The sequence below is a fragment of the Anser brachyrhynchus genome, assembly GCF_964034855.1.
Source record: "Anser brachyrhynchus genome assembly, chromosome: 3".
NCBI classification, from domain to species: domain Eukaryota; kingdom Metazoa; phylum Chordata; class Aves; order Anseriformes; family Anatidae; genus Anser; species Anser brachyrhynchus.
The window spans coordinates 56,751,882-56,774,349 of NC_137696.1; positions in this window are offsets into that span (position 1 = coordinate 56,751,882).

Genomic DNA, 22,468 nt, shown 5'->3' on the forward strand with positions numbered 1-22,468 from the left:
TGACTTCACCCCAGGCAGGAAAATTTGGGAGTTACCTGTGCCACCGAGCCCCAAGGGGAAGTTGGTAATTTTTAGCACCTTTCTCAGAGGAGGAAATGAAGGGCTGAGGAAAATGAGGCTGGTAGGGCACCGGGGTGAGACAGGGATGTGGGGATGCAGCAGCAGGGCAGCGCTCACCCAGCAGCACTGTAAATAAAAATAATTCCCTTGAAGCTAATGGACTCAGTTTGACTTTCCTGAGGTGAGGACAGTGAGGGGATGAAAGAAGATGATGACGGTGATGCAAGAGAGAGCTCTGGAGCATAGTTCATCCCTACATCTGCTGGACAGTATCTGACTCAGGCAGGGGCACGCGGCTGGGGATGCAAACAGCCAGAAAATAACTCCCTGCCTGCCTCAGCTGAAGGGAAGGAAGTGAATTATTAACTGCAGCTTTATGTCAACAATGGCATAACGTTAATCCTGTGCCGAGCTAAACTGATAATAACTAATAAGAACTGTTTATGGCTTATTCAGTGGAAATTAAGGGAACAATGAGTAAAATATAATCAGATACGCAATAAACGTTAATTAACAAGTTAGAGACACTGAGACAATCACTGGCAAACAAGATTGTAAATGTTTAAATAATGTAGCAGTTGCAGAGCAGATGTATATTAAATTAAATGGATAGTCTCACTGACAGAGAAGATATGTTTAACAGGTAGTAAAATCAGCACACAAAAATGTATTGTGCTGTGCACAGTGCATTGGATAGCACAGGCACAATGAGAGCAGTATTTCAGCGCACTATATCAGGCGTTCTGTTCATAAGGTGGCCATTATTTCTGCCTCTTTATGAGAAAAATGTAAAATAAAATATCCATAGGCAATCCATTAGAGAAACCATGCCTGCAAAATTTACCCAGGCAAGTCTGAAAGAGCATGGAAAGTTATCAATCATTCTGAGGCAATAATCTGGAGATACCTGCCTTGGGAATGTAGTAAATACAGTATTTACAACAACCCCTAATGCTATGTTGAGGATGAAATACAGGTAAGCTCAGCAATTTATAGGAAAGAAGGGTGAAATGGCATGTCAAACATATAATTTGCTTGCAGTATTCATATTAGCAACCTCATACAGAGAAAAATACAGTTTGTTGGAATACAATTTGTTATGGTATGCTTCGCTTCATTATTGGGAATTGTGCTGTAACTCTGATCACGCCAATAAAGAAAAAAAGACTCTGCCTGAAGTATTGCTGTCATATGGCATTTGTATTGCTGATAAACAGGAAAACATTTGCTCCACATCTTGTTGTAAGGCCATCATGAAGCAATAAGTGGTTTCTGAACCAGAACTCAGTTGCTGTAGCCTGTATTTTAAGGGTAAAATCTGAAAAATGACATTAAGATAGGAGTCCTTATAGGATAGGAGTAAATTTGTGGGCGACACCAAGCTGGGGGGAAGTGTTGATCTGCCAGAGGGTAGGAAGGCCCTGCAGAGGTACCTGGACAGGATGGGTCGATGGGCAGAGGCCAGTGGATGAGGTTCAACATGGCCAAGTGCCGGGTCCTGCACTTTGGCCACAATGACCTCATGCAGTGCTACAGGCTTGGGGCAGAGTGGCTGGAAAGGTGTGCAGAGGAAAAGGATCTGGGGGTGTTGGTCAATGCTCACCTGAACATGAGCTGGCAGTGTGCCCAGGTGGTCTAGAAGGCCAGCAGCATCCTGGCTTGTATCAGGAATAGTGTGGCCAGCAGGACCAGGGAGGTGATCGTCCCCCTGTACTCAGCTCTGGTGAGGCCGCACCTCGAGTGCTGTGTTCAGCTTTGGGCCCCTCACTACAAGAAGGACATCGAGGCCCTGGAACGTGTCCAGAGCAGGGCTACGAAGCTGGTGAAGGGCCTGGCACAGAAGTCCTGTGAGGAGCGGCTGAGGGAGCTGGGGGTGTTTGGTCTGGGGAAGAGGAGGCTCAGGGGAGACCTTATCGCTCTCTACAACTCCCTGAAAGGAAGCTGTGGGGAGCTGGGGGTCAGCCTCTTCTCACAGGTAACTAGTGATAGGACTAGAGGGAATGGCCTCAAGTTGTGCCAGGGGAGGTTCAGGTTGGAAATGAGGAGACATTTCTTCTCAGAAAGAGCAGTCAGGCATTGGGACGGGTTGCCCAAGGGCCATCATTTCCTTAAGGAAAGGTTGGATGTAGACATGGTTTACTGGGTAATATTGGTGATTGTGGGACAGTTGGACCAGATGATCTTGGAGGTCTTTTCCTACCTTGATGATTCTGTGATTCATGCACTCTCCCAGCTGGGGAGAGCTGCTCCCTCTCACCATCCAGTGAGGTGTTTGATGTGGACTCTGCAAATCTGTGTTCTTTCTACTTTCTCCCATATCCAAATATGTAATTCCTAGATTATGTTCGCAAGGGTCTTTGGTCAGGGTCTTTAAAAACTCCAGAGAGAAAGGAGAAAGAGTTCTCCTTTCCATACAACATGGCATACCCATCTTCCAAAGTAAACCCCTTCTCTGTAAAATTTACTTAAAAAGAAAAGAAAAATCTCTTCTGAAGACAGAATGAGTGAAAGTTCCTCCTTTGAAAAATGCATTCTGTATTCTGTGCGTTTGGAAGGGATTTTTATTGTGCCTTTTTCTGTTTGATTGTTTTTTGTTAGTGGAGAGGAATTCAAGGGAATGAAATTAAGCCTGTGAACTAGTACCAGTAATCACATTAAACATGGGAGAATTGAACTAGCAATTTCCCCCAGCTGTAGGCAGTTTGTGAACCAGGCAGTAAATCTACTGCCATCCACCACAGACAAAGCTGCTGCCTGGTTTCCCTCCCATTCGCCTTTGGATTTTCTTTGTATTTGGCTATGTGTTTCAAACCCTTGCCCGCATTCAGGATGTGATCCAAGAGCAGTCCAGAGTTTCCTTCTTTGCAGTCCCTGACCAGGGCAAGGCCTTCGAGCATTAAGCATGCTTCAGGGGACAGGCACAAAGAAGCCGTCAGGTGCTGTGGAGCCTCCAGTGCTGCAGAACTCAGAAAATAGGTCAGCTGTCCTTCAGCTGCCTTGCAACAACAACAACAAAAAGGAGGAGGGGGGAATAAACTTGTTTTCCTTTCCATCCTGTCAGTGTTGTTCCAAACCCAGGGGGCTCGGGGGCGAGGGAAATATCCCTCTCCCACAAACTGCCCAGCCAAAACTGTTTACATTGTTGGCTGTTTCATCTTTTTTCTGCCCTGAACTTGGGGCTCCTGGTGCTGCTCAGGCGTTTGGGTGCCTGGGGAAGGCCAGGGCAAACTGACCTCGAGCACCTTGGTGCTGGGTGCTGCGGCACACTGCTCCTACTGCTCCAAGCTCTGCAGAAAGACCTCCTTTCTCTGCCCCGGCTTTAATTTCCTCACTAATCCTGCAAACAGTTTGTTTTTTTTTTCTTTTTTTTCCCCCCTTCATACAAAGAAAAACCTCTCCGTGAAAAAGAGGGCTTGTACTTGGCATGGAGCATAGTAACATGAGCATAATAAACAAGAGTGGCTGTCCCCATAAATAATAAAAGGAATGTTTCTCCTCACATGGCAGCTTTTCAGAGGAGAAAAGGCAGGGAATAGGTAGTCCTGTGCTAATGTGCACGTTGCAAGCTCTAATCCCCATTTCTGTTGTTTTCTTTGGCAAGCCAGCAGCTGGCGAAGCAGGGGGTACCTCTCTGCTCTGCATTCCCTTCCAGCTTTTATTTGGTTTCTTATCTCTTGTACCTTGTGTCTGCTGGGAACGAGAAGGCTCCTTAAAAACGCCATTGTATTTCTTCCCTCTGTTTGATATTCTCATAAAGACAGAGCCACGCTCCACTGACGATGAACTTGGACTCATAATACCAGCTTGGAGGTGAAAATAGACCCTACTCAGCCTAACATCTCCCTGATTTACGTTCCTGCAGCAAAGGCGATGAGCTTGTGATACAAGTGAATAACTGTATCATTGGAAAATGTTTCTGATGTTGTTTCAGCTGTTTATGTAAAAATGCTAAGCTTTCTCACCATTAGGGATGTGATTTACTGACACGTCAAAATTTCCCTCTTCTGGCCACTCAGTTCAAACTTTGAATATATTGTAGTTGGCTTCGATCTGCAGAGCCATGTGTTAGCTACTGCAGTAGCTGAAAATGCATGCAAATTATCCCTTTATTCTGGCGAAGATTACAACATTAAAACAACAACAACAGAGAAAGGCCTGTGTGGAGAGTATCATAAATAATTTAGCTTAAGTGAATGCTGAAATTAGTCAAGGCACCGCATTGCTTGGCTCTGAGCAGTCTATTTGCAGCCAGATATGTAGAGTGCCCTCTGGCCAAAGCCTAGCCTTTCAAAAATGGAAAGCAGGAAAAACAATATGATCTTCTTTTAAAGCAGCACGTTGGAATGACCCGCAGGGTTAAATATACCTAGACAGCCCTCCGTGCCATAGCTCCAGTGATCTCGGGAGAAAACAGACCGCTTATAAAGAGCCACCAGCTAGGAAAGGAGATAACGAAGTGTGCGTGTGTATTATTGGCAAGTGCTCTGAATGGCGAGGCGAGCGAGCTGCATACAGTATTATCTTGCGTAATTATTGGGTCACCGTACTGTACGCGAAGCCGCTGCTATACTTAGCGGCACTACCGTGCCCTGCGCCTGGCTGAGGGCCGGATCCGGCCTTGCCCCGAGCCGGGCTGTATTTACACCGAGCTACAAAGCGCGGGGCCATGCCTGAGCGCCCCGGTAGCAACAGGCTCCGTAGGTCACAGCCTGGACGAGCAGGGCCCTTGGGTGCTCCCAAGGCCTGAGAGGGCCCCGGCAGGCCACAGCCACCCTCCGTGGAGGGGGGAAAGCAGGAGGAGGGAAAGCAGGCTGTGAAGAGAAGACGAGAGGGGAGGGAAGGGCAAGTTAAAATAAAATGAATGCTTCCTTCCAAGGAAGAACAAACCTTGGGAAGTGGGCATGGTGAGAGAATAAATGAGGCCTCTGTAAAGAAAGTGCTTGGAAAAGTCACTGAATGACACAAATGCGTCAAAGGAGATGTCCCAAGATGCTCGTGCAATATTTTCTTTTAACTGACAGGTGACAAGTGGCTCGGATTTTGTACTCTTATAACCCTTAACCAATGCTACTGCTTTTTTCTAAATGGCTGTGTCTGCGTCATGGCAGGCCCCTGCCAGTTTTCACTCTGAAAACTTTGAGGTGTGAGTGTGAATATAGAGACAAGTGCAAGTGTAGGTTTGGTTTATTCACCCATATTTTCTGACACATTACTAATGCTTTTTAAGTACCAGGGAAACACTCTGAGTTAGATCATAAGGTCAACTTAAAAAGGTTCCTGATAATGTGGCCTTCTTTCAGTTCCAGTTTCATGGGAACCAAATGTAATGACAAACCCTAAACATGAAGGATTTCCTGTGGATACACCCATCCTCCCCACAGGCAACCACTGGGTGCGTTGCTGGTCGCTGCTATAGCACAGGGCGACGGCTGTAACAGGATTTCTGCTGCCCGTCACGCTGCCCTGCCAGTGGTGTCCAGCATCCCAACACATGGATATAGGGAGGGAAGGGTACTGCCCTCCCTAGACGAAAATGGGCTGGTGAATGTTCTTCACATCTAATGCTTCCTTAATGACACTTTAATAGAGGGAAGAAAAGGCAGAAAGACTCTGTGTTTATCTGTTACCCAAGAAACATTAAATTCTGGGTCAGGTTCTTCTAACCATGTATGTGTTAAGCCCTATAAAAACAGCGTTTCCAAAGATGCAATCCTACTTGTGAAGAAGATCTTTCAAAAGGACCTAGACCAAGTGACTATTAAAAAAAAAAAAAAAAGAAAGAAAAAAAAAAGAAGAAGCCAAGATCTGACATAAAACCTTGTGATGTTCAGCCTCCATATGCCCGGAAGAGCAGCAGTGGAGAGGGCAGCTTCACCTGCTTGCCTCCCTTCCTGTGCAAAACCATGCTGTCCCCATTTTTCCATTTGTTTGTTTGTCTGTGTTCCATGGGAGCCCAAAAGTATATAATTCATATTGCTCAAAACTTCACCTTTTGAATGGAGTGAGACAGCCCACTTCAGGTAACTGGCCGGTGAGTTGGATTCTTTTGACATTTCTAGCTGCTTCAGAGCGGGCTAGTTAGGAAACAAGTAGCCTGTTTTTGAGGTTGTGAGAGGCACAGATTTGTGAAACTGTAAGCTTTCACTTTTAATGAGCCAAAATCTGCCCTATATACAGATTAAGATTAAGATTAAGATTAAGATTAAGATTAAGATTAAGATTAAGATTAAGATTAAGATTAAGATTAAGATTAAGATTAAGATTAAGATTAAGATTAAGATTAAGATTAAGAAAATAATTTACCTTACTGGACAGGGCAGTTTGCCATACTGAGTTGTGTTCACCCTATGTGCCTAGCCATAGCACTAAACGAGATGCCATAAAGGCTAGATTTCATTATTAGAAACTTGACCAACAAGAACATGAACTTGGTGTGTCTCACTGACAATCTTCAAGTCTTGCCTTGTGGAGGGATAGGAAAACATGGGAGCCCCCAGTGAACATTAAGAGGAGGTCTAAACAAATGCTTCAACAAAAAGAAATTACTTTTGGAGGTTTTTGACCTTCGGAAAGCTTGAACATAATTTTTTTTTTTTCCTCTTGAGAGAGGGAAGAAAAATATGTTTTCAACTTAAGCATGCACTGTGAGCATGCAAGGTGAAAGGAGGTTCCTTGGAGGGAAAGAGTTATACATTCAGTAACCTTTGTATATTTATTTGTTCAGCATGCTAGCTCTTGTGCTATTTGCTGGGAAGGAATGCCTGCAAAAAAAGCCATGAGGTGGCTCAAATAAAAAAGCCCAGAATGTTTTGAAAGCCTCCCTCCTGACTTCTGATTGAGGGGAACTGTAGAGTTTTTGGCACATTGTAAATCTGTGTTTACTAGAAAGAAAGAAAGAAGGAAAAAGAAAAAGAAAAAAAAAAAGAAACACTGATTTGGGGGTTATGTCTATGAAAGTCTATGCTAGCCCTAGTTTATAGCATGTCAAGTGCTAATATTTCACAATAGACCCAAGACAAAAGAAGTCTTTAACTGCATTTTGGGTCAAAACATGAACAGTATTAAAATCCAAAAATACTATGCAATTTGATATTAAGAGAATGTGAAGATCCAAACTTACTCCAAATTGTTCCAACTCTTCTCCTAGAAACTTAAATGTAAACTTTGTATTTAAATGTAAACCCACCGCTGGATCTTGTCTATTCTCTTAATTTATTTTATTTGCCATGCAGCTGAAAAGGTTATGCACACAAAGCACACATGCTCTCTTAGTCTTTTTAAGCCATTGATGGTATAGTTCATGCAAAACACTTAGTTTCATTGTGCCTCTAGAATTGGAAAACAAACTCATTCCTCAATCCCTTTTATCACACTGCTGCATCTTTTTTTCTCTCCCAAATACTCATTCCAGCCTTTGGTCTCATACACTCAGTTTGTGATATGGATACATGTCAGGGTTTAGAAGTAATCTGGACACAAAACTGATCTAACAAGATAAAACCGTTCTTCAGGTAGTCCTTGCCAGCATCAACAGCGTAAGGCAGCATTTCATCACATTACTTGTTTTAATCCTATCTGCCAGTTCTTTGTTTGCTTCCTAAGAAGTGGGGCATAAGAACTTTTGGAACAGAAAGTTACCTGGTTCCCTCAGATACCAGCAGTCCAGGAACCTAAACTGGGCTTCTAGAGATGAAATCCAGCACACAGGTATGTGAGTGTGTGTCATTTTCTGCATGGTGCCTCCTGAATTTTCCTGAACTTCTGAATTTTCTTGGACATTTTCACACCTCACTTTGCATATGCATCCCTCATCACCTCCACCATGAAAGAGGTAGAGTTGTCTTCTCAGAAGATGACTGCTCCTTGGGATCAGACAGAAAAAAAAAAAACTGAATTATGTACACAGGAAAAAAAAAATCAAAAACATTACTAAAAAGAAATTTAATGAGCCATCCACAAAACATACCTTGCTTTCTAGCACCTAAGAGCCCTAGGCATTTCTAGTTTTCCATACACCCCTGAAGTTCTGCTGCCACATGCTCAGGACAGTGGATCCTTGATGCCACTGAGCATCTCCAACTCTATCTCCACCCAACCCCACTGCAAATTTACCAGCGAGGTGTCTCTGGTCATCCAAGGGGCGTGTTTCCACTGGGATACATTGAATTCAGCACACCAGTGCCATGGTAAATATTTCTCATTAATCTTCTTGTGTGTGGCCAGGAAAGTGTCTAGTACAGTGCCAAAACTGACCTCTACCAGGAATGAAAGAACATGAGAAGTTTTCTTCATCAACACAAGAGCCCTAAACATGTCCCTCCTGTATGTTAATGCACCTCTGCCCTGCCTACACTGCATGTATATCCTTTGGACGCCCATTTCCTGTCCTAATATGACCAGACAGACAGGGAAAGAAGGTGACCATAAAGCCTATGTTATCTAAGGAAATGTGGGACAGGGAATGCCCAGCTATTCCATTAAATTAATTTCCCAGAGTGTTATGGAGAGGAACCAAGCACTGCCAGTGGCCATGTCCCAGCAAGGTGAATGGGTTTTCTATCTTTGCCTTTATTTAGACAAATAAATTGTTTTGGAGTAGATGCAGCTATTTAGAGGTGGGAACTTGAGCTGTGCTGTGTTCTGTGGAGGAGCATCCAGAAAGCTCGTTCTGCACACAGCAGCAAGAGCAGGGCAGGGATAAAGGGCAGAGGACTGGAGAGCGGAGACCTCTCGCTGAGCATAAAGGGAGTAACAAAAATTGCCGGATTTAGAAGTGAGGAAACTTCGCTGATAACCAGAACTTTGTAAAGTTGCTTAAACAGAAAACCTGTGAGCTGCTTTATTCTGCTATAGTGTAGAACAGAGGCTTATTTTGTACTTGCTGCCCTTTTTTACATTTATTTTGTGTCAATGAGGCAAAGGAAATGCTCAAGTGAAGAGCAAGGCATGCTACAATGCTTTGTTTATTCCTGCATTTTATCACTGGAAACTTGATCATCTTCGCTGGCATTTTGGAGACTCCACAGTTGCTCTGCTCTCAGCACTGTCTGATAACAGATTTGTGAAAATCCCTCTGTGCAAAAGAGAAGGGGGTGGACAGAAACAAACTTTTCACAGTGACTCAGAATTATCTCACTGGTAAGTTTAGAGAGAAACTGCTTTTAAAAAGTTCCTGCTGCCTTTGGAACAAATTGGGAGGGGGAGGAAACAGTATTCATTTACATTGTAAAGTATTCCTTTTTAAACAGAGAGAAAGAAGTATTTAAAGGGAGGGGAGAAATCATGTGTTTTTCATAGCAACACTTCATTTTCTACCAGCAGTTCTAGAATTTCCATTATACAGAAAAACAAATATCAAGGCTGCCAACCACAGAGATGAAAGAAGAAGCCAATGGAGAGAAGCATTTTTTTACAAATAGTACAGCGATGACAAATACCAAGGCTCATCGACAGCATTGTCAAAGGTTAAAATTATAGTTAATGATACAGTAGTGGCTCTCTGGCATTTTAAGGCAGCATGGCACACGGATTTCTCACCATATTTGCAGTTTCCTTGTTCTCTCGAGAGCAACAAACTTAAACTGATCCCGCTGCTAGGTGATAACAACCAGTGCAAAGCAATTATTGTCTCAGGCTATAGCATAAACTGGATCAGGCGCTCCTCCATATACTTTGTTATCAGCCTGCTGGGAGCAAATATAGCACTGTAGTATCAAGAGTCATTAGTTCAAGTCAGGACTTGGGTGACTGAGCAGGTGGAAGTTTTACATGTCAGATGGAGGAAGCTTAAAGCAATATTGAGTAGCAGTTACATAAACTCTGCTAGGGTGTTACTGCTCCTCCAGCGACGGGCAAGCTGCAGAGGTTAGGAAGCTTGAAGTGGTCAGAAAAGTCAGGTAAGCCACAGCCATAAGGCTTTCCTTTGACTGGGGTTGGACTCAGGTTTTGTCAGCAGACTGTTGATCAACAGGTTACTTTGTAAGTACTGAAACACTCACATTTTATTTAAAGTGGAATTTAGGCGCCTAACTGTAGCCAACAAAAGACCCAGCCTGCTTCCTTGCCTGCCTCCCCATCCCAAGTCATGGCAGTTCACACCACAGCAGCGGGTTTCTCTCTCCCACACCATCAGTACATACTGAAACATGAGTGAAATACAGCATTTACTCAGGCTGCTTTTGTTGAGAATACCATCTTGGAGCTCCTACCTCTCTGTACCTGGCACATGGACAGGTGGTGTTGAGTTTTTCGTTAATCACATTTGAGTGAAATGCATCCACAGCCTGGGCACCTCACCTCAGGACTGTGCCCCAATCCCTGACACTGGGCTACAGGCACAAGCTCTGTCTTCCTCCTCCCACTTGTGGCCCCCCAATGTTTTTTGTTTGAACTATGCCATAACTTAGCCTAACAGATGGGATGAGGAAGGTCCTGCAAGAGAATTGCCTGTAGGGGGTTGGTGAGCAGATATACTCGATTCTGATGAGGCTGCACCTCCAGTACTGTGTTCAGTTTTGGGCCCCTCGCTACAAGAAGGACATGGAGGTGCTCGAGCGAGTCCAGAGAAGGGCAACGAAGCTGGTGAGGGGTCTGGAGAACAGGTCTTATGAGGAGCGGCTGAGGGAGCTGGGCTTGTTCAGCCTGGAGACGAGGAGGCTCAGGGGCAACCTTATCACACTCTACAGGTACCTTAAAGGAGGCTGTAGAGAGGTGGGGGTTGGTCTATTCTCCCACGTGCCTGGTGACAGGACGAGGGGGAATGGGCTAAAGTTGCGCCAGGGGAGGTTTAGGTTGGATGTTAGGAAGAACTTCTTTACTGAAAGGGTTGTTAGGCATTGGAATAGGCTGCCCAGGTAAGTGGTTGAGTCACCACCCCTGGAGGTCTTTAAAAGACGTTTCGATGTAGCCCTTAGTGATATGGTTTAGTGGAAGACTTGTTAGTGTTAGGTCAGAGGTTGGACTCAGTGATCTTGGAGGTTTCTTCCAACCTAGATGATTCTGTGATTCTGTGATTCTGTAACTTGGCTTGGGCCCTCTTCAGCTGAGGGGGACTCCGCGTCCTAGTTGCCTCCTTTCCAGAGGGTGCTGTAGGACTACCACACAAATGTAGCGGGTGAGACTATTGACTGAGGTCCTCTGGTTTAAATAAGAACCAACAATCATTTGAAGAATGACCTATCTGAGATTGAAAGGCTGATGATGGAAATATACATTAAAATAAGCAGCATATTGAAAGAACTAGCACTTGAAATGGAATCCAAAATTGAAGACTTGAATAAATAGCTGACACTAGGTCAGATAGTGAGGAAAGGGCATATATAGCAAATACTGTGCCTATGACTGAGATACTGAGGTACAACATGAGCAGTTGGATTCACTGCTCATATCTCAGCCCTATGCAAAGCTTTCAAATATTGAAGGAAACATAACTGCATGCATTGAGGAAAATGATAAATAAGATAAAATGCAACATGTACTTCAAGAGTAGATTATGCCATACTAATAAGGTACATGCCTTTACCAGATGATCTTGCTGAGGAGGAAAGCAGCAAATCCAAGCCATCTGGATGTCTGCAAAACACACCAGGGAAAACAAGAGTTAATGTCGCAAAGACGAAAATTAGTAGGAGAAAATGGAAGGTGGTGAAGGGACCGGCTAAAGAAGAAACAAAAAATTTTAACCCCCAAATCAAGAGGGCATAGCTTTGCTGTCACAGAGAAGAGATATATAAGATAAAAATCAGTGCTGGCACAAGAGCAAAGTTGTATAAACCGCCCTAACTAAACTTACATTGAAAACTTAAGAAGTTTTGAAACATCAGAGGAGTGTGGTCTGGAACAGCCATCCAGTGAGCATAATGAAAGCAGTGTTTCAGGACAGAACTCTGCAAACAAATTCGATCTTGATAAATTACAGACTACAGGGCTGACTGATAGCAGGGACCTGGGCTTGATGACCCAGGAGACCCTTTCTAATCTTCTGTATATAATTTGGAATACAGGAGCTGGAATGCTTAAGGGCCAGACTTCTTACTGATAATGCACAAGATGATCATTTCAGATTGCATTAAAGAATAAAATGTCTTGTTCTTTCATCACTTGCTAGTCTGAGGGAAGAGGTAAAGGAGAGAGTTATTTTGTGAACAGTAAGAATTTGTAAAAACATATTTTTTATGTTTGCATTGAACAACACTTTTTTGCATGTATCTAACACGGTAATGGTTTAGATTGATAAAGGAGTTGATCACAACAGTAAAATATTGTGATAAGCTAACAGAAATAGTTGCATCTTAATTATAGGGTTTTTTTGGTGGTGGTGGTAGTTTGTTTTGTTTTGTTTATATATAAACATATGTTTTTATATATATACATATATACATATATATATTGTTTATATATAAACATGTTTGTTTATATATAAACAAAACAAACTCTCTCTCTCTCTACATATATATATATATATATATATATATACATACAGAATAGTGTATAATAGAAATAGACCTGGGGAGGGCCTTAAACAAGTAATGTAATCCATTCCCTTTGGGACTGACTGTACCCTACAGCATTCTTGCCCGACATTTGTGTGTTAACCTGTTTGTAGACATCTCCAGAGGTGGACTCGTGTGAACTTCCCCAGCACTGCAGTACTTCTGTTGCACCCGCTGCTAGAAAGCTTCACTTAAGGTCTAACCACAAACCTCACAGCAAATGAAGGTGTTTGTTTTTGGTGGTATTTTTGTTGTATTTGTTTGTTTTTTAAGCAATTGTCCCATATTTGAAGTTTGTTATTTTATCTGCCTTCAGCCTTTTCTTCCCTTGATCAAAGAGTTCCAGTTCTTTCAATCTTTTTCTCACAGGTTGCATTTTTTTCACTTCTAATCCTTCCTTGTTGCTTTTCTCTGGTTTCAATAAAACTGATCTAAATCCACCCTGACCTGTGAAGCCCAGTGCTGAGCAGGGCAAGATTACCTTCTGCATCTTGCTGACTTTACACTTGTTTATAAAGCCTAATATGACATTGTTTACCAGGAAGTTCTTCCTGGTTTTTAAGAGAAGGTCATCTAGTGAAGGTGAGGACACATCAGCCAGGCACTGTCAAAAAAGAAGAGCTGAAACAAGGTAGCGTGAATGATGACCAAGACCTGGCTCTCAGTAGAAATGGTTTTAATAAGCCATAAATAATAAGAAAAAAAAAAACATTGCATAATTAAAAGGCATATGTTATCATTTTTAAAAGGAAACAGAAGCATAAATAACAAGGAAAGTTGCTTTTTAATAATTTTAAATATAAGAATTGTAGAACTTTACTAAGGGAAAATACACTGGCAGAAATGAAACATCAGTGAAGGTTTTAACTTCTTTTGTTTTAAGTATGTTGGAAGCTAAAGGAATTCTAATAGTTAGACTTTTACCTAATACAAGACAGAACTGTTGATCGTATCGTGGAAGAGAAAAAATGTTCATGTAATGGAACTTGTCTGTATTTTGAAATAATTCAGTTGATGCATTTGATCTCTTTCCCAGCTTTTGTTACTGGCAGGGTGGGGGGTTTCTGGGGTGGGGGGTTTCTGTGTTTCCAGGTTGCTTGGTGTCGTATGCATGCCAAGTGTCAGTGACTCCACGCTCTTGGTGCGCATCCCTTCAGCCTGGGGTTCCTTACCACGTGCCAAGGGACCTGCTCTGCACTAATGGGAAGGACTGATCCTTCGCCCAGGTAGTTGTGCTGCTCTTTGGTTTGTGGAGATCTTTTCCTACATGCAGATTTGGTTGTTACAAATCTGTTGCTGTGCTGTCCTACATGCTTGCCTTTTAATTAAGACACTCGTAATGTCTCCAGAGTTGGGTGGATGGCACACTATTTGTGTGGGGGTTTTTTCTTACCAAAGGAGGAAATAACTATTTCACAGATGAGCATCTAGTATTTCACAGGTGAAATCTACAGAATTAAAATGTTAAAATCACAGTGCTCAAAATATGTCTTTATTAACACTGTTTCAGGCATTACTCCAGATGGGAACCTCGTGCTCACTTCTTACTCTCTGTCTTTCCCCTCTCAGTAATAAAACAGCAGCACCTCCGCTCCCCATGGGCGTACTTTGCAGGGGTGGCAGCATCAGCAGCGGTTGCTTCAGAGCAACCTGCACCATGCAACGTGACTGAAACACACACCACGATGCTTTCAGTGCCTGTTGCTGACACGCTCCTCAGCGGGGCATCTTTAGGGCATGTGTGGCTCAGGTACAGTGCCGTGAGAGACCTCTGCCAGTACAACAGAGGTGGTAAGCAAGGGGCCTGTCTGGGGACGGGCTGCAGAGCCAGCTGGGGGGGCCGTGCCTGCTGCTTCTGCAGGACGGGTTCCTCCTGCTCCTTCAGCGGGGCTTCCAGCAGTCCAGGAATTGTTACAAAGCAATGCAAATAAAAGTCAGCATTAGTCCAAAGATGCCCGTGAAAGAGTTCTTCATTTTGATGAACCAATTGCAATATGAAGCACCTTACAAGAAACATAGGTGTACTATCTGCTAGCCAACTCCCTTATTGCAGGGCATTGTACGCTATTATTTTATTGCATCATCTGTGACAGCGCATCCTTTCATTTAAGCACAAAATTACACACTGTACTGCAATATTTTCCCCCTCCCTTTTACAACATTTCCATTTGATTCCATTCTAAAATGATACCGGATGCTGGTTTTTCATCATCACATTGCTTCAGAGTGACTGCATAGACATAATTTTCCTGTACGAGTCACCATGCCTCTAAAAGAAACAGAAAGTGGCTGCAGCTATACTGCCTGGTTACACGGCCGTGCGGTCGACATTATTCATTTTTTGACCATGCATTATTGAAATTGCAAACTGCAAACCTACACTTGTGACACAGGTATGAGAAATAATGGCTGTACATTCAGGTGAACAGGATCGTGGCACCAAATTAATGGTTTATACACTCCTAAGCTAAAAGTTGGATAGATCAAATTAATGAGTACCACAGGTGAGCAGCAGAAAGAAAAGCTATTCTTTGGGGTATCTCGTCTTGACTTAGACACTAAAAATCACCTCTGTCCTCCTCTTGTGCAACATGCCACGCTACTTGGTCTTTATGCAGGTACCTTATGAGTCTCAGTAATGTAAAATTGTGTCCTAATTTTTTTTCACATTTGTTTTTCTTTCATTATTATCTTCCTTTGGTTTGTTGTTGTTGTTGGTTTTTTTCCTGGTTAGGAAATCTATAACAGAAATAACAACCAAAACCTAACTTCCATGTATGGGTCCTTTTTTGTACATTTTTTCGTCCCTCTTATATAAGCTGATGGGTGGAATCTACTTTAGACTTAAAAATGCAGATTTTAACCCAAGATTTCCTAAGAGCACTAATCATACTTAAAACACTCTTACTGCATAAATATTTATTGCCTTGGGAATGTACAGGTGTTTCTGTAATTTAACACATGCATTGCCTTACTAGAGCTTCATTATTTGGAGCAAAAATGTGTGCACAGTGCTGTAACAGCTACACATATGTTAGTGCTATGTAGGTAGAAGAAAGTGATTTCTTTAGCAGCTAAAAATAGAAGAGTCTAAAGAAACATGAATCCCTTTCTAGTTATTCCTTAGGAGCATATTCTCCACCTTATCTAATCCGAGCTACCGATTCTGTAGACTAGTCATTGATGTACTGAATGATTATAACGCAAACAATTTATGTATTAATGTATTTCCTTAAAATACAACATAAAATATTTTAGTGTCTTTTTAAAGAATAGTGTATGTTTTCTGAAAATGTATAACATTTCTGGATAGAAGTGTTACTCCTAAAAATAAAACTGGAATTCTCTAAATTAAAAACAAATAGTGTATGTTTTCTGAAAATGTATAACATTTCTGGATAGAAGTGTTACTCCTAAAAATAAAACTGGAATTCTCTAAATTAAAAACAAAGTCTGTCCATGCTGTAAGGCATCAAATATTTACAAGCAAGCTGAAAAGTGGCTTGTTATAAAGAAGGAAAACAAACAAACAAACAAACAAAAAAGCAACTTGTTGTTAACAGGAGTTTACAGCTTTTGGTTTTCTGAGGGTGATAGTCCACTATCATAAAACATCAGCGACAATTATTTTACTCAGTTGCAGCTCAGTGCCTGTACGGATTTCAGATGACTGCCAGATACTGCATTTTAGTAGCTGGGAAATTGAACCGGATGAGAATTCTCTGGTTCATTGAACATAATTCTATGAAGCTGCAATAGCATTTTTTTATTGCATTTTGAAACTGGTTTTCACTCCCCATCACTGCTGGAAGACTATTTCAGTACTTCATTTCCGTGATTAGAAACTTCTTTTTAATTTTTTTTTAACCTTAAATGCAGCCTGTTATCCAGCACAGGGATTGATTCTGACAAAGATTAACTGAAACAGGTAGGAGTTTTGCTTGGAGAAGGGCTGATGATTAAGCTCTAAAATATGTAGTATGATGGGAGAAAGCTCCCAAGCTGGAAACCTCGACCTGATGGGAGTTTTTATGGTCCCATTACTACAGCTATTTAGAAGCACAGCACAGAGTTAACTGTTGGTGAATCTGACCCATTCTTCTGGCCTTTCTGTACCCTTCTGCCCACCAGCAGCAGAAGACAGGCATAATTCAGAAGTGAGACATGACTGGTATGGGATCCACGGTGCTCATTTCCACAGTAAGAAGAGGAGGGGCATTTTTTGACCAGCCCTGCTAATTAGAGAATAATCCATAAGGATTACCAGAGAAAAAGCTCTCTTGGAGCCATTTTTCCTCCCACCTGTGATCTCAGAAGTCTTACAGAGCTAAAAAAATGTACTGTTTAATGTTTATTTGTGTTGTGGGGCATTGGGACCTTGAACGGGTCTTCATTGAGCAGTAGGCTGTGCAAATAAGGCATGAAAAGAGGATCCTGAGCTTTCAGTCCTGGTGAAATCAGGACTTTGGCAATAGTGGAGTCACAAAACATGTTTTACTATACTCTGGTGCCTCCAGGCTGGGGTTCCCTGTGGATTCCCTCCTGTGCAACATGGGTGAGTGAAGCCTGGTCTTTATTCTTTCCTTTTGTAAAGACACTACTATCACTCTTTGCAACCCAGGAACTTACTTTCTGAAAAATTTGTGCATTGCAAATGTGGCTGCCTGGAACCATCCGTTGGGTTCAGAAGCTGCGGCTGAGAAGGATGGATGAGCACATGCATGGGGCTGGGCACTCAGCAGCCTCATTCCCTTCGGAAAACTGTCTGCAACAAGAACGCTTCTGAAGATGAGATCTGACTTGAAAACAAATGAGTGTGTCTTGTCTTTTGAAAGGTTTTTCCTTTTGAAAATGCAGAAAATGCAGTATGCATCCATTGCCTGGCGACACGGGTGCAAAGTAGTGCGAGAGGAATAAATGGAGCTGTTACTGTGCAAGTTCAGCACATCTTCTGTGTAGGGACGTCAGCAAGAGGATGCCCACGGGTGCAGCTCCCCTGCTGCTGGGAGCAGCCGACGTGCTACTGCAGAGCAAGCTGCTGTGCCATCGCCTGAGTCAGGTCTGTCCCAAACGGGGCCAGATAGCGCTGCGCTTCAAACCCCAAAGGAGCCCTATCTGTGCTAGAATTCATACTTTGCCGCACTGTTGTTAGCAACAGAAAGTTTTTGCTGGAAAAAAATAAAATCAACATAGGCACCGTCTAGGAGAATTGTATGCCTTCTGTTTCTGCAGATGATGTAAGTTCTCTTTAATGGCTAGGCGTACAATACCAAATATTTAGAGAGGTGCTTAACATTAAAAATAAATATGCACCAGTGCACAATCCGTACAAGAGAATTAGTTAGCTGACATTTATTGTATATATGCGATTATATGATTTATTTGTTGCGTAAATCTTTTGAATGTGCACATTCAGGTGCATGCCTGTAACGAAGCTTAGTGTTTAGAAAGCTTGGCCTCCTGTCTGTCTGTCTCCTTCTCTGGGGAATGCAGAGGTATCTCTGGAGCAGCCAGGCTGTTATGAAGCATTGGGATAATTGCTTTTGAAGCTCGTGCTTGGAAAACATTTCTTCCTTGATGTGGAGTTTAATTTGCTTTTAGGGATGCAAAGATGCAAGAAATGTTTTTCATTAAATTAAGAAAAATGAAGGTGCTTCTGTAGCAGGCTAATTAGATAGCTATCTAAAATAAATGTTTTGTTTAACGCCTGATTTCTTCTTTAAATATATAAATACCAGCCAGTGTTTTAAAGCTCCTGTAGCTGTGAATAGCTCTGCTGTCCCTCCCTGCAAGCTACGTTTTTATTACTTCTCCCCAAGAAATTTATTTTGCTGACATGGGCCTTAATCCAGTAAAGTGTTAAAACACATGCTTAATTTTAAGCATGCGAGGAAAGCCAAGAGAACTGTTCCTATACCTAAATTTAAGCACAACTTTGTCTTTGGCCTAGCTGGGGCTGTAGTTTCTGGGTTATGTTCTTGAGGATTGTGTGCTTAGAATGGGCGACGTCCTGATGGAAAAACAGACTGTCATGATTTTTTAAGGTATTTTGCTGTTTATCAGAAGATCTTGCGAAGAAAAATGAACCAACAAGGAAATGCTGAAAATTTTTGGACTTCAATGCATTCTTTTAAATATGTAAGTTATGCAATTTTCCTAAGAAAATTCTCACAACTCTCCTCTTCAACCTCTGTGTGATATTGTAGTAGCTGAACACAGCTGAGGCACTAGCTGACTGTTTTCATGAATGACCAGCCACCTCAGGAATTCCTCCTGATACTTTCACAGGTAGAAAGCCTTATTTTCTTATTTTCTACCTGTATTGAGTGTTTCAGTTTGAAGAAGGGATGACCTTCCTTATTTCTAGTGAGCTAAGGAGTTAGAACTTCAGTATTTCTTAGTATCTTGCCCCGTGATACCAAAAGGTTTTTAACTGTGAATACGTACAAGTGATCTTTTCCTACAAGAAAGGTAGAAGCTTGGGAGATGATGACTGAAACGTAGCTCAACTTGGAACTTGAAAGTCACGCAGGTCAAAGAGGAATCTGGTGACAGTGATGCAGTGAGCAGAGGGTGGCTGGTTACACAGTGAAATGTATTCCAGCAATTTTCACTCCCGCTGGCAATCTCGGGCAGACCTAGGACAGAGTGGACCTGCAATCTGAGCTGCCTTCTCCTTACAAGGGCTTGCAGGAGATCTGGGATGAAACAAACTGGTACAGTGTGTATATAAGCTTACGTGACTGATTCTGTTTCGTTACACTGGTGAGTTTTCCACCAAAATGGTGAATCCAGTACCGCTCTACATCAACATTAACTGTTTCTAATGCATATCAGCATTAGAAAGCTCCAAGTTACTTTTTCTTTTAATACAGGATGGCTTAAAGGCTTTGTGCGTTTCATCTGTACCATGCAAGTTGTCAAGCACCACAGCTGAACAGAAGAAAGAATGCAGGGAATCTCCTCTAAGCTTTAATTTCGCTTAATAACAGGCACAGGATTTGCTTGGAGAGTTTTATTATTGGGTGAGGAGTTAAGGTAATTACAGCAGTGGGGCAGAAGGCCAGAAGATGATGGAGAAATCTAATACCAGCAACCATTTAGGTTTAGAGAGTACTGCAGGTTATTTTTTAAAATATACTAACCACCCACCAATGACCCCCTCCTGGGGGAATTTATACACAATATAATTATTGCACCTTGTATGTTGACATTTACAATAAGATTAAGCGTATTGCAGCTTGCACTCTGGTGCTCGCATTTACAAAGCATTTAAAGGAGAAGGATTTGGCTGAAGTCGATCAGACAGAAGAGGTTAAAATCAGTAGCTGGGAAATGAAAGAGCTGTAAGGCATTCTGCACATGTTTTTACTACAAAAACGTTCATGACTGATTTGAATCTGGAACAGAGAAGTTATTTGTTTGGACTTCAAAGTAGGTTTCCTGTCACAGACCAGCAAGTTATACCTGTCCAGAAAAACACTTAAGCCCGTTCTTTGCCTCAGGTTTCAACACAGTGTAAAATTTAAGCAAGTGGTTGAGGGGTATCCTGAATAAAGATGGACCATAGCAAGAAACTAGGTGTTTTGCTGAACCAAGACCCTAAAGAAAAGCAGAAATGTATTTTTATCATTATTTTCTACTGAACTTTCCACAAATCATAGGAAATGGTGGGCTTAGCATGAAAAATAACTGGCAGAAGAAATTCTTAAGTGCCTCGGAGCCTTAGATGATCTTGGCTTTCTATATTTTATGAGTTATCAAAAAATATTTTCATAAAAGAGTCACATGGTATCATCAACTAATACTAAATGTGTCCCACCAGTAGGTACTGTCTCAGCCATATGTCATGTGAACATAGATGGCTTTTTATTCATTTTGTATTCTCTCATTTGGAGCACTGAAAGGTCTGTAAATTGTTGACTGTATCAATGATGCACTTTTTCCAGCTTAGTCAAAAGATTGATTTAATATAGCACTCTTTCCCAGTTTTAAAACAACAGTTTTAAGGAACTTCAAAAGTGCTTTGGCCAGGCTTAGTTATTTTCCTTTAAGTGTAAACATTCTTCTAAGACACTCATGATCAATATAAATGAATGCTTTTATTTCAAGCTATTGCTAAATAAATAAATAGATAGATAGATAGATAAATAGATAAATAAAAAAAAAAAAAAAGAAAAAGAAAAAAGAACAAAAAGCCTTACCAAGTCTTCAAAACTGCTATTGTTTTATGTTTGTACGTCCGATTAATACATAGCCTACAATAATGCTTCACTGTACCACATCACTAAGCCTTAAAATTGAAATGCCAAGGTAGACTGCCTCTCTCAGTGGATTTCCCTTATGCCTTATCCAAATCTTGTGAGGCTGCTAGAACTCATGAACCACTAAGGCACCTCTTAATCACATCCTTATCTCGAATGTCATGTTTGCTCTCTACTCCTAAATAGATGAGCTGCGAGGAAGTGAAAAAGCTGGTGCTATCTTGAAGAAAGGAAGGGAGCAACCTGGAAAACCAGGGGAGTCTCAACAGCGATAGTGCAGCTGTTTGTGTGCTGTGAATCAACAAGGAAAATGTCAGGGCACAACAGCCTTTCCCAACTGCTCGTGTGTGCGACCCAAGCATCCAGAGTTCAAAATAATCTTTGAATAACTCGAGCTGAAACCCATTTCTTTACCAAAACATTTTCTCCTACTTGAGTGATTATACTTGTTTGTTATTTTAGGGTTGTTCATAAATTCTGAGCTCCTAGAACTGTTTCTGATTAAAGAATAAAGTGTTTTGGGTTTGGTTTTTGTTTTGTTTTGTTTCTAAACCAGACTTAGGATTACTCTGACATTTATAACAGAAGGAGAAGAAAGTAGACTATTGACACTACAGTTTCCAACACACTCTTCCAAATAAACATCAATAACTGGACTAGTGCAATACTGAAAAGAGAAAAGGTGTGTGTTTTTTAAGCTATTACACAGAATAAGCACCCAAAGGGGGAGTGGGAAGGACAAGCTCTGAGAACCTTCCCTTCAGCAAACCTGTGCTGTGTATTGATCACAGCTTTGGCTTTGTGCTGATGCTCTGCAGCTGAATTTTCGCTCAAATCCAGCAATGTCCACTTCTGTACATTAGTCCGGGCAAGTTCTTGTACTGTGGCACACGGCTGATAACTGCTAGGTAGAACAGGAAAAGCACAACACATGAGTTCTGTGAAATAAGGTGAATTTCTGTATTCCCTTGTCACATTATTAATAATAATAATTAAAAAAAATCTAATTATTTTTACAGAGGAAGCTGTGGGTGTAAGCTCAGACTGGGAGCTTTCAAAGGCTCTCCTTTGTTGCTCTTCTCTTTTTGTCAGCCTGAAGATTGACAGACTTTCTGTCTAGAATAATGTCTAGAATAATGGAAAAGAAATTGCCAGGTGACTGTTTAAGTGAAAAGTGGTGTTTTTAAAGCTGTCAATGCCACCATTTTCCATTGCAGAAAACTCAATTTCAGACGTAATTATGACAATTGTTGTGCATTGGTTTTAACTGCATTGGTTCTCTTTTCTTTCATAAAAAGCTTTCTCAGGAGATTTGAGCATCAGAAATGTCAGTACTGGGCTCACAGAATTCACTGTACTTTGCAGAAACAGTTTTCCTGTACAAAATATTCAGAATAATTCCCCAATCTAATTTATAATTTCACTCCCTAGCTGTGAAGAATATGAAGTCTGGTGAAGGCTTGAAAAACATGAACTTGTAACCTGTAAGGCCAAAAAAAAAAGGTAATATTTAAAATCTGCAGCAAAAGAGGTAAGGCTCTGAATCCACCGGACTGCTGGGCAGGCAGCTGCCTGTGCCTCACTGATGACTGAAGCCTTGATTTGCATCATCTCAGGAGTTACACCCAGATTTTAATATTAGATATATCCTCC